The 13,021-nt window shown below is 38.9% G+C and overlaps 1 pseudogene; it reads right to left on the bottom strand.

Annotated features, from left to right (window-relative positions):
- Positions 1-124: 124 nt before the first annotated feature.
- On the bottom strand, positions 125-960 carry LOC131943804 (vacuolar protein sorting-associated protein 28 homolog; annotated as a pseudogene).
- Positions 961-13,021: the final 12,061 nt, after the last annotated feature.

Genomic DNA, 13,021 nt, shown 5'->3' with positions numbered 1-13,021 from the left:
TAATACGGTCAGATGTGTAACATACCCTATTTAACACTTATTTCCCCAATATGTCCTGATCTGGTATAATAATACTAGGACATTATTGTGTTTACTATAACAGAATTCTTTAAATAGCAGAAAATTAATTATCGTGCAGGCTCCTGTTAAATTCATTGTAAGCAGATTCTAAATGAAAGAGCATCTGTCGGACCTGTGTCTCATCTAATTCCTCTGAAGCCTGCATGTTGCCAAGTGTTTCCAACCAGTGGCGTAGCGAGGTCGGGTGTCACCCGGTGCGGTCCGCACCCCCCGCCCCCCCCCCCCCCTCGCTACGCCCCTGTTTCCAACCATTTACGCACTTTCTGTTTGCCCTCAAAGTCTGGGGGTAAGAGGCTGAGACGTGTCATAGTTTCTACAAGTTCTTGTAGGTCTGGGTGAACTGCATCCATAGCTTTAAATGTCTAGCCTCAGTTGGTCCATAACAGTGATAAAAAGAGAGACTATGTCTGCTATACATTTACTTGTATTTCCTTTGTCATCTTTAATAGTAATAGGCCTGTCTTCTTTGATTCTCTCTAGTGCTGCTGGACAATCCAGCCTATACTTTTTCATGAACTCCTCTATTGTAGAAAAGTCACTGTGTACTTGTTTGAAAGCTGCTTTATACTGAACTAAAAGTTTGGAGCATGTAGCTGTGTACTCTTTAGCAAGGACAGCATCTCTAATGTAAGCTTTCTCCAAACTCTGGAGTGTGTTTATTACAGCATACAAATCAGCCATGTTGTCATATTTTTCTCTTTCTTTTGTTGTTCTGTACAGTTTCACCTCCTCATAGAGGCCTGAATTATTCCCTTGACTGGAGGAGGAACTTGGCTGTACTTGGGCGAACATGGTTATTAACTTATTAATATTTACTCACAAAAACGTTAGTATAGATCTAGATCTACTTCTTTCTCTGCCTTTTATTATTTTGAAGACTAACTTGAAGAATAAGATTAGGTATTTAAGACTATTTTAGTATTTTGTCATTTGATGATTCAGTTGTTCTCGATACTTCCTGTTTACAATAATTTTTTTTTTTTTTTTTTTTCATGTTTCAGTCTGTTTATTGCCTCTCCTACATGAACACATAATCATACCATATAACATTAACTTAAGTGAAAAAACAACTATTTACAATAACAGTAAAGTTATACATGGTTTAAGCTAGAGAAATGCATCAAAATGGTAATGAGAAATGATAAAAATGGTCATAGATACATTGAAAATGTGTAGCATATTTATAAATAAGTCACCATAATAACCATACTAGTTCTGTTCTCTTTTACATCCTAACATTTCTTTAAAAAACGTGGAGGGGGGGGGGTGAATTTTAAAATAGACTATGGGTACTCTATTAAACACCACAGGCAACATTTTTCATTTGAGTCCAAACTAAGGTTATTTATTATTTTTATTTTAAGGGGTTAGTTTATTTATTAAAAAAAATAATTAGGGAATTATTTCAAATTGAAAGCTGTCACTCTAAAACAATAAAAATGTTTTTTTACGGTGTGAATTTCAAATGGACAGGTATTCTTGGAGTCAGAATCTAAAATTTTGTTTTAAAACAACTTTTTTTAAAAATCAGGGGGTGAATTTCAGATTGACAGGTGTGACTCTGTCAAACGCCCTGGGCATGCCAGGGTTAGCCAGATCAGTTTGCGCTATACTGTCCATACTGTCGTCTATGTCAGGGGTCGGCAACCTGCGGCTCGCGAGCCGCATGCGGCTCTTTTGATATCAAGATGCGGCTCTCCAGCTCCTTGAATAAATACTAATAATCTTAATAAAAAAATTAAATATTTGAAATAAAAAAAGTGTTAGTGACTCTTTAAAACCAGGGAAATTTTGAAAATTGTAACTTTTGGCTCTTCCGCTTCAAAAGGTTGCCGACCCCTGGTCTATGTTCATGATGTTTAGTGGTCCAGGCACTTCCTGTCCTCTCTTGGTCTGTATTGTTCTCAACAGGCCCTTAGCTTCCTCCCTAGTCTCAGTCACAATAATGTTGTTTAATAATAGCGATTCCCCATTTTGGCTTAACACATTAAAACTGTATGTCATCAAAATTGACTACAAGTATGTTATAATAAGGCTACCGTGTTTAGACTTTCAAACAAAACCTACAGCTAAGTAATCAATGAGTAAAATATATTCTTTTGAAACGATTACATAGTTGACATAAAAGATTTCTTATAATTATTACCTAATGAAATTTAGAGCGTTTTATTGTGTTTTTCAAGCATGTCTTAGTTACACTTGGTTAATTTAGCTATTCTTGGGAAAGTTGTTTCCCTTGAATAAAAAATTCTGGTATTTGGATTTCCAAATAGGAGATAATTCGTTGCTTAACTTTACATTCATTTCAAATTTATGCACTTTAGGTTAACCGCTTACTTATAAATGCAACAAGTTTAATATTTGCTATTGTAAAAAATTATATAGAGCAGAAGTTCTAAACAAAATAGTTTGGTAGCTCTTTTTAGTATTATCACGTTGAAAAATAAATACATCAATAGCCGTTGTAGATTGCAATACTTAATGTTAGTAGACAAACAGTATGAGATAGTGCAACTAATGCGTCTAAAATACTTAGTCGCAAATGAATCATCTAATTAGTTAAGTGGGTGTTTTTTCATATATTTTTAAAAATTTTCTCGTTGAATAGCAACAATTTCAATAGAATGTGATCAGAGTTTCTTCCAGGCATCTCTTCGGTAGGGGTGGGGGGGGGGGGGGGGGAGCTACCCCGAAGAAAGTCTACCGCCCCCCTCCCCCAAACGAAATTGAATTTATATAGAAAATATATAAACAATGTCCGCCCGCCCCCTTCCGCCCCCCGGAGAAAAATATCTGGAAGAGACACTGAATGTAATTACGCTTGCAAACGGGAGTTGAAGGAATTAGTACAAGCTTTTGCGACGAAGGAGGAAAGTAAAATTTGATTTTGATGTCTACTTATAACGTGTATGCAATTGATAATAAATTAATATGTCACTTTTAATTAATATGTTTTAGTAATTAATTTGTGTGAAAGGTGGCGTTTTAATAAGTTTTGCCTAGGGAGCTAAATAACCTGGCGCCGGCACTGTAGGTAACGGTCTGATATGTTAACTTTGTCATCTCAGGTAGGTTACGGTCTGATATGTTAACTTTGTCATTTCAGGTAGGTAACGGTATGATATGTTAACTTTGTCATTTCAAGTAGGTAACGGTCTGATATGTTAACTTTGTCATCTCAGGTAGGTAACGGTCTGATATGTTAACCTTGTCATTTCAGGTAGGTAATGGTCTGATATGTTAACTGTCATCTCAGGTAGGTAACGGTCTGGTATGTTAACTTTGTCATTTCAGGTAGGTAACGGTCTGATATGTTAACTGTCATCTCAGGTAGGTAACGGTCTGGTATGTTAACTTTGTCATTTCAGGTAGGTAACGGTCTGATATGTTAACTGTCATCTCAGGTAGGTAACGGTCTGATATGTTAACTTTGTCATTTCAGGTAGGTAACGGTCTGATATGTTAACTTTGCCATTTCAGGTAGGTAACGGTCTGAGATGTTAACTTTGTCATCTCAGGTAGGTAATGGTATGATATGTTAACTGTCATCTCAGGTAGGTAACGGTCTGATATGTTAACTTTGTCATCTCAGGTAGGTAATGGTATGATATGTTAACTGTCATCTCAGGTAGGTAACTGTCTGATATGTTAACTGTCATCTCAGGTAGGTTACGGTATGATATGTTAACTTTGTCATTTCATGTAGGTTACGGTATGATATGTTAACTTTGTCATATCAGTTAGGTAACGGAACATACCAGTAGCACCCAACCAATTAGAAGAAACCTACCAGTAGCACCAAACCTTTATCAAGACGCTTGCAAAGATCAAAAACAACATTTTATAAGACTGTATTAGGGAGCACCTAAGTGAATAATATAGATGTGGCTCGACTCCCTCCAACATAATATACATCTGATCTATGGAGAGCCAATGTTGATCATGCTATAGATTTATGTTCAAGGACATAAATGGGCTAACACTTTCCTCGAAATGAGTTTTTAAAGTGTATGTCTTATTATTTATTACTTTATGACAGCGGATTTGGCGTAAATTTAAAATGTCCCCATATAAACATATAAAAAAAAATCTTCCCCTATACTTTTAGTGCGTGTCGTGACTGTGCTTAAAATATAGGTCAAATGTTAAATTAAGTTTGACATTTCTCTAGCATTGCTGCACGGTCTATGGGTAGTAGACATATTTTTTACTGCATTCATTCAGCTGCGTGGAACGCAAGGGGAAAGACGGGACGTCAATAGAGGGCGCTACGTCGTGTTGATAAAGCCTCTTTCTCAACAGCAGGAACGGTAACTAAAGCTTTGTATCTACAACAGAGCGTACGTAGGGGCGGTAACTGCAGATGTGTTCACTATGATCAGATACTGTATTACCCCTTTACAATCTTTTTAGTTTAAAGTAAACGGAATTTGAATAGGGCTATTTTTAGATTTTCAAACGAAATGTGTTTGGAGATTCCGTCGTGGTGTCCACCCATTCTTGGCTTCTAATAGATGAGTCAAAGTCATATCTGACTTAAGACATTTGGCTTGTAATATTAAGTCATGGTAACATGTAATCCAAAGCAGTAGTTGACTTACGGCTAGTCAAAGTCATATCTGACTCAAGACATTTGGCTTGTAATATTAAGTCATAGTAACATGTAATCCAAAGCAGTAGTTGACTTACGGCTAGTCAAAGTAATAGCTGACTCAAGAATCTGGTTTTTAGTATTAAGTCAAAGTCACATTTTGTCCACATCAGTAGTTTTTGACTTACCGCTAGTCAAAGTCATATCTGACTCAAGACATTTGGCCTGTAATATTAAGTCATAGTAACATGTAATCCAAAGCAGTAGTTGACTTACGGCTAGTCAAAGTCATATGTGACTCAAGACATTTGGCTTGTAATATTAAGTCATAGTAACATGTAATCCAAAGCACTAGTTGACTTAACGGCTAGTCAAAGTCATAGCTGACTAAAGAATCTGGTTTTTAGTATTAAGTCAAAGTCACATTTTGTCCACACCAGTAGTTTTTGACTTACCGCTAGTCAAAGTCATGTCTGACTCAAGACATCTGGCCTACGGTACTCTAGTTAGTCAAAACTACATTGAAACCATGACAATAGTTGACCTAAGGGTAGTCAAAGTCATGGATAATTTAGGCCATCTGACTTGTATAAAGTCCAAATCACTGATATGAAGTCATATCTAATCCAAAGCAGTTGAAGGCAGTCACTTTGATTTTGAAGTCATATCTAACCCAAATCAGTTGAAAGCAGTCACTTTGATTTTAAAGTCATATCTAATCCAAAGCAGTTGAAGGCAGTCACTTTGATTTTGAAGTCATATCTAACCCAAATCAGTAGTTGGCAACTAAGTCACATTTAATCCAGTGGAAATGAATCGATGTGAGACAAGTCACATTTAATTTAGGGCACTTGACTTGAGGTTACTCCAAGTCAACACTCATTTAGGGCCCCAATTTTTTTTATACCAACTCTCATTTCGACCTCAATCCCCCCCCCCCCACCTCCCCACCCACCCGGACATCAATACAAGACACCTCCCACCCTCCCCTCGACAAGGATGCTATGATTTATTGCGATGTCGGGCAGGCTGCTTAGACCCCCAAACCTTGCCACTAAGGAAATGGGAAATAACCCAAGCCGACATCTAAGTCACAGCCAGAGTATTTCACAACGAAGCAGGAAATATTTAGCAGTCACGTGCCCAAAATATTTGTCCTCACTGTTTGTTTTCCTTGGTGGCCGGAAAGAACCGCAACGGAAAAAAGCGCAACGGAAAAAAGCGCAAAACAAAAAGCGCAACGGAAAAAAGCGCACACGGAAAAAAGCGCAAAGAGAAAAAAGCGCACACAGAAAAAAGCGCAAAGAGAAAAAAGCGCAAACAGAAAAAAGCGCAAAGAGAAAAAAGCGCACACAGAAAAAAGCGCAAACAGAAAAAAGCGCAAACGGAAAAAAGCGCAAAGAGAAAAAAGCGCAAACGGAAAAAAGCGCAAAGAGAAAAAAGCGCACACAGAAAAAAGCGCAAAGAGAAAAAAGCGCACACAGAAAAAAGCGCAAAGAGAAAAAAGCGCAAACGGAAAAAAGCGCAAAGAGAAAAAAGCGCACACGGAAAAAAGCGCAAACGGAAAAAAGCGCAAACGGAAAAAAGCGCAAAGAGAAAAAAGCGCAAACGGAAAAAAGCGCAAAGGGAAAAAAGCGCACACAGAAAAAAGCGCAAACAGAAAAAAGCGCAAACGGAAAAAAGCGCACACAGAAAAAAGCGCAAACGGAAAAAAACGCAAACTGAAAAAAGCGCAACGACAAAAAGCGCAACGGAAAAAAGCGCAAAAACAGAAAAAAAACGCAAACAGAAAAAAGCACACACAGAAAACTGTGCACACCGAAAAATGCACAAAGAGCCATTTTCGCACAAAGACCTATAAGGACTAGATGACACATTTATACATGATTGTTAGGGCTGCTGTGAGAGTGTTGTGTTTGACCTGACGCGATATACTACCACTTAAAGCATACCACTACCATGTGCATTCACATCACCACGATACAGGCGATAATCGCTTGACACAACGTCTATTTTTTTCTTGTTCACTATTTATTCAACGACTATTCTCGAATAAATAAACATAAAACTATCCTTGATATTGGCTTTACACGGAGTATCTCGTACATGCTCCCTAGTCCCAAGCTTGCATTCTATAACAACCCGTTTCTATCGCAAAACTTCACTCTCTTTCTTCCGAGTCATCAAACATGCATTCGCTATATCTCTCGCACCAACATTCATTCGCACAAAAATACCCAGATAAAACACACATCATAATCATAACATTTTTATAACATTTAAGCTGAGAATGAATATTATTTGTGAATACTAAAAACACTAACTCTGTAGACTACACTAAGTATATAGTAAGAAAAGTAGGTCATGTATGATGTGTATATACTAGGCCTCACCAAAAAGAGAATGGAAAAACAGCCGTGTATTCTAAAAGAATTGTAACACAAACAATGGAATGAAAGCGTTTTCTTCTGTCAGTATGAACACTAAACATGTATTCAAATCTGGCGCGCGGAAAAATAAAAGTATGGGCGACGGTCGTTAGTTTCGTAAACTGCACGAGATATTTTTTTAAATGAAAATTCATTGACATATGTTACATCTTTTGCGACAGCCTTAATTAGTGCGTTGGGCTTGTATGAACACTCACTTCGAACTAAATCAATTACATGCTACTTATTTTAACATGACAAGGTAAGCGTCACCCAACTGTTGTGATGTGAGGTGAGGACAGGGTCAACAATTAACCAACACGAAGTCTGTATACAATTAACGTCTTTATTGTTTGAAAGTACGAACGAGACATAGACTGCCTATTAGAGAATGGACCCCCAAACTTTCCTAACCCCACCTTTTATTCCCTACCTAACCTCTAAGTTTTCTGCGCTTTATGTCACTTCCATACCAATCATTTCTATGCTACATAAGACGTTTGTGCTATTTATTTACATTCTTTAATCTCAATATAACTAAAAAAGACTATAGTTTGAAGGGTAATGAAAACATGTAAACAAATAGGACGCTACTCTAAATCTACGCAAATACTTATATGTAACAATCCTAACACCAATCGAAGCATGTGTTGAACAGCATAATGGACAAAGATGTAGTTTTATTATAACACCAGGCTTTGACTCGGACCTACTTCAATGGTGTCTACATTGTTAAACTGATTAACTATTTGATGTAGTGCTCTATTGGCTCAGTAGGAAATGTGCATAATCTAAAAATATAAATTCCATTTCGTTCGAGGGGAAGGGGGGGGGGGGGGGGGTGGGGGTAGACGGTAGACTCTCTTCGGGCCGAGACCCCCCCCCCCCCCCCCCCCCCCCAACCCCGAACTGATGTCTGGATAAAACTCTCTTCTACGCAAACACCCAACCACCTAATTACCCACACACACATCTTCCCACACACCACCACACTACCTACTTACCTACCCAATATATATATATATATATATATATATATATATATATATATATATATATATATATATATATATATATATATATATATATATATATATACGGGTAGGTAGGTGGGTTAGTTGGTGGGTTCGTGGGTAGGTAGATTTTTTTGGTGGTGTGTGGGAAGATTTGCATACATGTTTAGTGTTCATACTGACAGAAGAAAACGCTTTCATTCCATTGTTTGTGTTACAATTCTTTTAGAATACACGGCTGTTTTTCCATTCTCTTTTTGGTGAGGCCTAGTATATACACATCATACATGACCTACTTTTCTTACTATATACTTAGTGTAGTCTACAGAGTTAGTGTTTTTAGTATTCACAAATAATATTCATTCTCAGCTTAAATGTTATAAAAATGTTATGATTATGATGTGTGTTTTATCTGGGTATTTTTGTGCGAATGAATGTTGGTGCGAGAGATATAGCGAATGCATGTTTGATGACTCGGAAGAAAGAGAGTGAAGTTTTGCGATAGAAACGGGTTGTTATAGAATGCAAGCTTGGGACTAGGGAGCATGTACGAGATACTCCGTGTAAAGCCAATATCAAGGATAGTTTTATGTTTATTTATTCGAGAATAGTCGTTGAATAAATAGTGAACAAGAAAAAAATAGACGTTGTGTCAAGCGATTATCGCCTGTATCGTGGTGATGTGAATGCACATGGTAGTGGTATGCTTTAAGTGGTAGTATATCGCGTCAGGTCAAACACAACACTCTCACAGCAGCCCTAACAATCATGTATAAATGTGTCATCTAGTCCTTATAGGTCTTTGTGCGAAAATGGCTCTTTGTGCATTTTTCGGTGTGCACAGTTTTCTGTGTGTACTTTTTTCTGTTTGCGTTTTTTTTCTGTTTTTGCGCTTTTTTCCGTTGCGCTTTTTGTCGTTGCGCTTTTTTCAGTTTGCGTTTTTTTCCGTTTGCGCTTTTTTCTGTGTGCGCTTTATTCCGTTTGCGCTTTTTTCTGTTTGCGCTTTTTTCTGTGTGCGCTTTTTTCCCTTTGCGCTTTTTTCCGTTTGCGCTTTTTTCTCTTTGCGCTTTTTTCCGTTTGCGCTTTTTTCCGTTTGCGCTTTTTTCCGTGTGCGCTTTTTTCTCTTTGCGCTTTTTTCCGTTTGCGCTTTTTTCTCTTTGCGCTTTTTTCTGTGTGCGCTTTTTTCTCTTTGCGCTTTTTTCTGTGTGCGCTTTTTTCTCTTTGCGCTTTTTTCCGTGTGCGCTTTTTTCTCTTTGCGCTTTTTTCCGTTTGCGCTTTTTTCTGTTTGCGCTTTTTTCTGTGTGCGCTTTTTTCTCTTTGCGCTTTTTTCTGTGTGCGCTTTTTTCTCTTTGCGCTTTTTTCCGTGTGCGCTTTTTTCCGTTGCGCTTTTTGTTTTGCGCTTTTTTCCGTTGCGCTTTTTTCCGTTGCGGTTCTTTCTGGGAACCGTTTTCCTTTGTAGTGACGTGTCGGTGTTGTTGTTTGGGGACTATTTCAGGGGACGCTACTCTAAATATGTTTGACGTCACAGGGAACTCTCCGTTATTCAGATCAGCTACTTAACTCGCAGACGGCTTGTTGAGGCTAGACAATATGGTAAACACAAATGATGCGTGACTGACATAATAAATGAGTTAATGAATCTTTTTGTAAATTAATTGGCCACTTGGTGTATTCATCAAATGTTCAGTAAAGCGTGCAATAATTAACATTCCACTAAATCAAGCAGCTAAAATGTATTGTCTCCGATACACAACAGCAACATTAGCAAGAGAAGTATATCAGTGGTGCTTTAATTTTTTAGCTAAAAGATATAGAAAATTAGAGGTGTAGGTATAACTAGCATGGAATAGAACATTAGCTTGTGTAAATAACAAGACAAGAACATTAGCTTGTATAAATAACAAGACAAAGAACATTAGCTATTGATATTATAGCAAATAGAACATAAGCTAATATCGCTAAGATGAAACACATTGTCAGTGCGTCTAACCACCACCCCTCTCATGTACAAAACTAATTAAAAACCAAATTAAAATTACCCATACGGTCTAAAGTTAGCACGTACATATAATGATACGATTTGATAAGTCCGTCACTGCATGATAGATTGCGTTGTTACATGTCATATACATGTCGCTCAGTCCTACTATTTCATTACTGTTGTGGATCTTTGGCATTTCGTGAGGCGGTCAAATTGACAAGAGGACACCGATAGCGCTCACATTGCTGGAGGTGGGGGGAGAGGTGGGCAGTGTGTACTCACTCTAACCTGCACCGTGGTTAAGTGCAGAAAAGGCAACTCACATAGGTACCTGACTTAGCTACCTGCCATAGTAACTTACTAAAATGTGATGAGGGAACCTACCATAGCAACATATCCTAGCAACCTACCATAGCAACATATCCTAGCAACCTACCATAGCAAAATACCATAATAAACTACCATAGCAACCTACCATACCAACCTACCACAGCAACCTGCATTAGCATGCTACTGAGATTTGATGAGGGAACCTGACATAGCAACCTATCATAGCAACCTACCATAGCAACCTACCATAGGAGCTTACAATAGCAACCTACTAAAATGTGATGAGGGAACTTACCGAAATGGGATGAGGGAACCTACCATAGAAACCTACCATAGCAACCTACAAAATAATGTGACGAAGGAACCTAACATATCTCACAGTCAAGATGAACCTATATTAACACGGAAGTTAACTATAGAGAAGGAACCTTCCATGTATATAAACCTGACAGGGAACATAATATCACACAATATATCATTGAACAGGGAACGACCTACACCACCGAGGGTCTATGTGAACAGGGTACCTATGCCGCGCAGGTTGTCACCAATCTGATTTACAACATCACCTCCTGCCGACCCCTGTATTGGATAGTTCACCCCCTGTGTTTATGGCCGTAGGTCGCACTACTGAACTCGACTGGAGTTTATTGGTGTAGAACTTCTATCATGTAGTAGCCCAGCTTAGTTTAGTATCGGATGGCGCAGTACCACTTTAAATATATGGAGTGGAGGCACGTGGACATGGGGGTGGTACAAGGACCACAATCGCTGGGACCCCAAAAACTCTGGGACGATTGTTAGAACAGGGACCCCAAGCACTGGAACCACAATTAGAACAGAGACCCCAATCCCTGGGACAACCATTAGAACAGGGACCTCAGCTAGTCAATAATCCTAGTATCTAAGACTACTATTGTCAATTTCATGCAGTCAGTAATTTATAATCTGAACAGACTAGAGAAACCTGAAGCTAAGAGTGAGAAAGAGTCTACACTAGTCATATCAGCCCCACTAGACAATGTTTGATTCAACCTGAGGAGATCCAAGATTAATATTACCCATATGTTTCTCGGCTTTTTCTAAAGCAGAATACAACATACAATAGTAGACTATCGGATTGGCCTGACTAAATGCTCCAACTTACAGGTTACACCAACTGACAGACCAACAGACAGACCAACAGACAGACCAACGGACAGACCAACAGACAGACCAACTGACAGACCAACGGACAGACCAACAGACAGACCAACTGACAGACCAACAGACAGACCAACTGACAGACGACTTAAGCTGACAGCTCATTAGTGACATTGAGTGAGCACTAATTCCCTGCTCGCGCCGGTCTGACACTCGACACAATCTGTGGACCGTCACGTGACCAACTTTTCCATTACCGGCCCTGGTCTCTTCACCACACCGACACACTGGCTCACGTACACACAGGCTAATCTTACACAATCAGGCTAATCGTACACAATCAGGCTAATCGTACACACAGGCTATTACACACACGGGTTAATCGAACACAATCAGGCTAATCGTACACACAGTCTAATCGTACACAATCAGGCTAATCGTACACAACCAGGCTAATCGTACACACAGGCTAATATTAAACACACGGGCTAATCGTACACAATCAGGCTAATCTTACACACAAGCTAATCGTACACACACGGGCTAATAGTACACAATCAGGCTAATCGTACACACAGGCTAATCGTACACACAGGCTAATCGTACACACACAGGCTAATCTTACACACAGGCTAATCGTACACACACACAGGCTAATCGTACACACACACAGGCTAATCGTACACACACACACACAGGCTAATCTTACACACAGGCTAATCGTACACACACACAGGCTAATCGTACACATAGGCTAATCGTACACACACAGGCTAATCGTACACACACAGGCTAATCTTACACACAGGCTAATCGTACACATAGGCTAATCGTACACACACAGGCTAATCGTACACACACAGGCTAATCGTACACACACAGGCTAATCTTACACACAGGCTAATCGTACACATAGGCTAATCGTACACACACAGGCTAATCATACACACACACAGGCTAATCGTACACACACACAGGCTAATCGTACACACACAGGCTAATCGTACACACACCAGCTAATCGTACACACAGGCTAATCTTACACACACGGGCTAATCGTTCACAATCAGGCTAATCGTACACACAGGCTAATATTACACTCACAGGCTAACCGTACACATACAGGCTAATCGTACACACATACTAATATTACACACACAGGCTAATCGTACACACAGGCTAATCGTACACACACTGGCTAATCGTACACACAGGCTTATCTTACACACATAGGCTAATCGTACACACAGGCTAATCGTACACACACAAGATAAACGTACACACACAGGATTATCTTTCAAAGACGGATTTTTCTATCGACTTCTTCATATTTTTAATACTCATGTATTGTATTTAAAACTACATTGTGGCATCTCTTAGGGTATTCTCTAAAAATATTATTCACAACCTTAACAACTCGCAGTATCATCACTCCATACACATTTATCACACT

The sequence above is a fragment of the Physella acuta genome, unplaced genomic scaffold, assembly GCF_028476545.2.
Source record: "Physella acuta isolate Inbredline_101_S28 unplaced genomic scaffold, ASM2847654v3 ptg000466l, whole genome shotgun sequence".
Lineage (NCBI taxonomy): Eukaryota > Metazoa > Mollusca > Gastropoda > Physidae > Physella > Physella acuta.
Note: the sequence above shows the minus strand (reverse complement) of the source record. Positions and strands in the feature narration are given on the sequence as shown.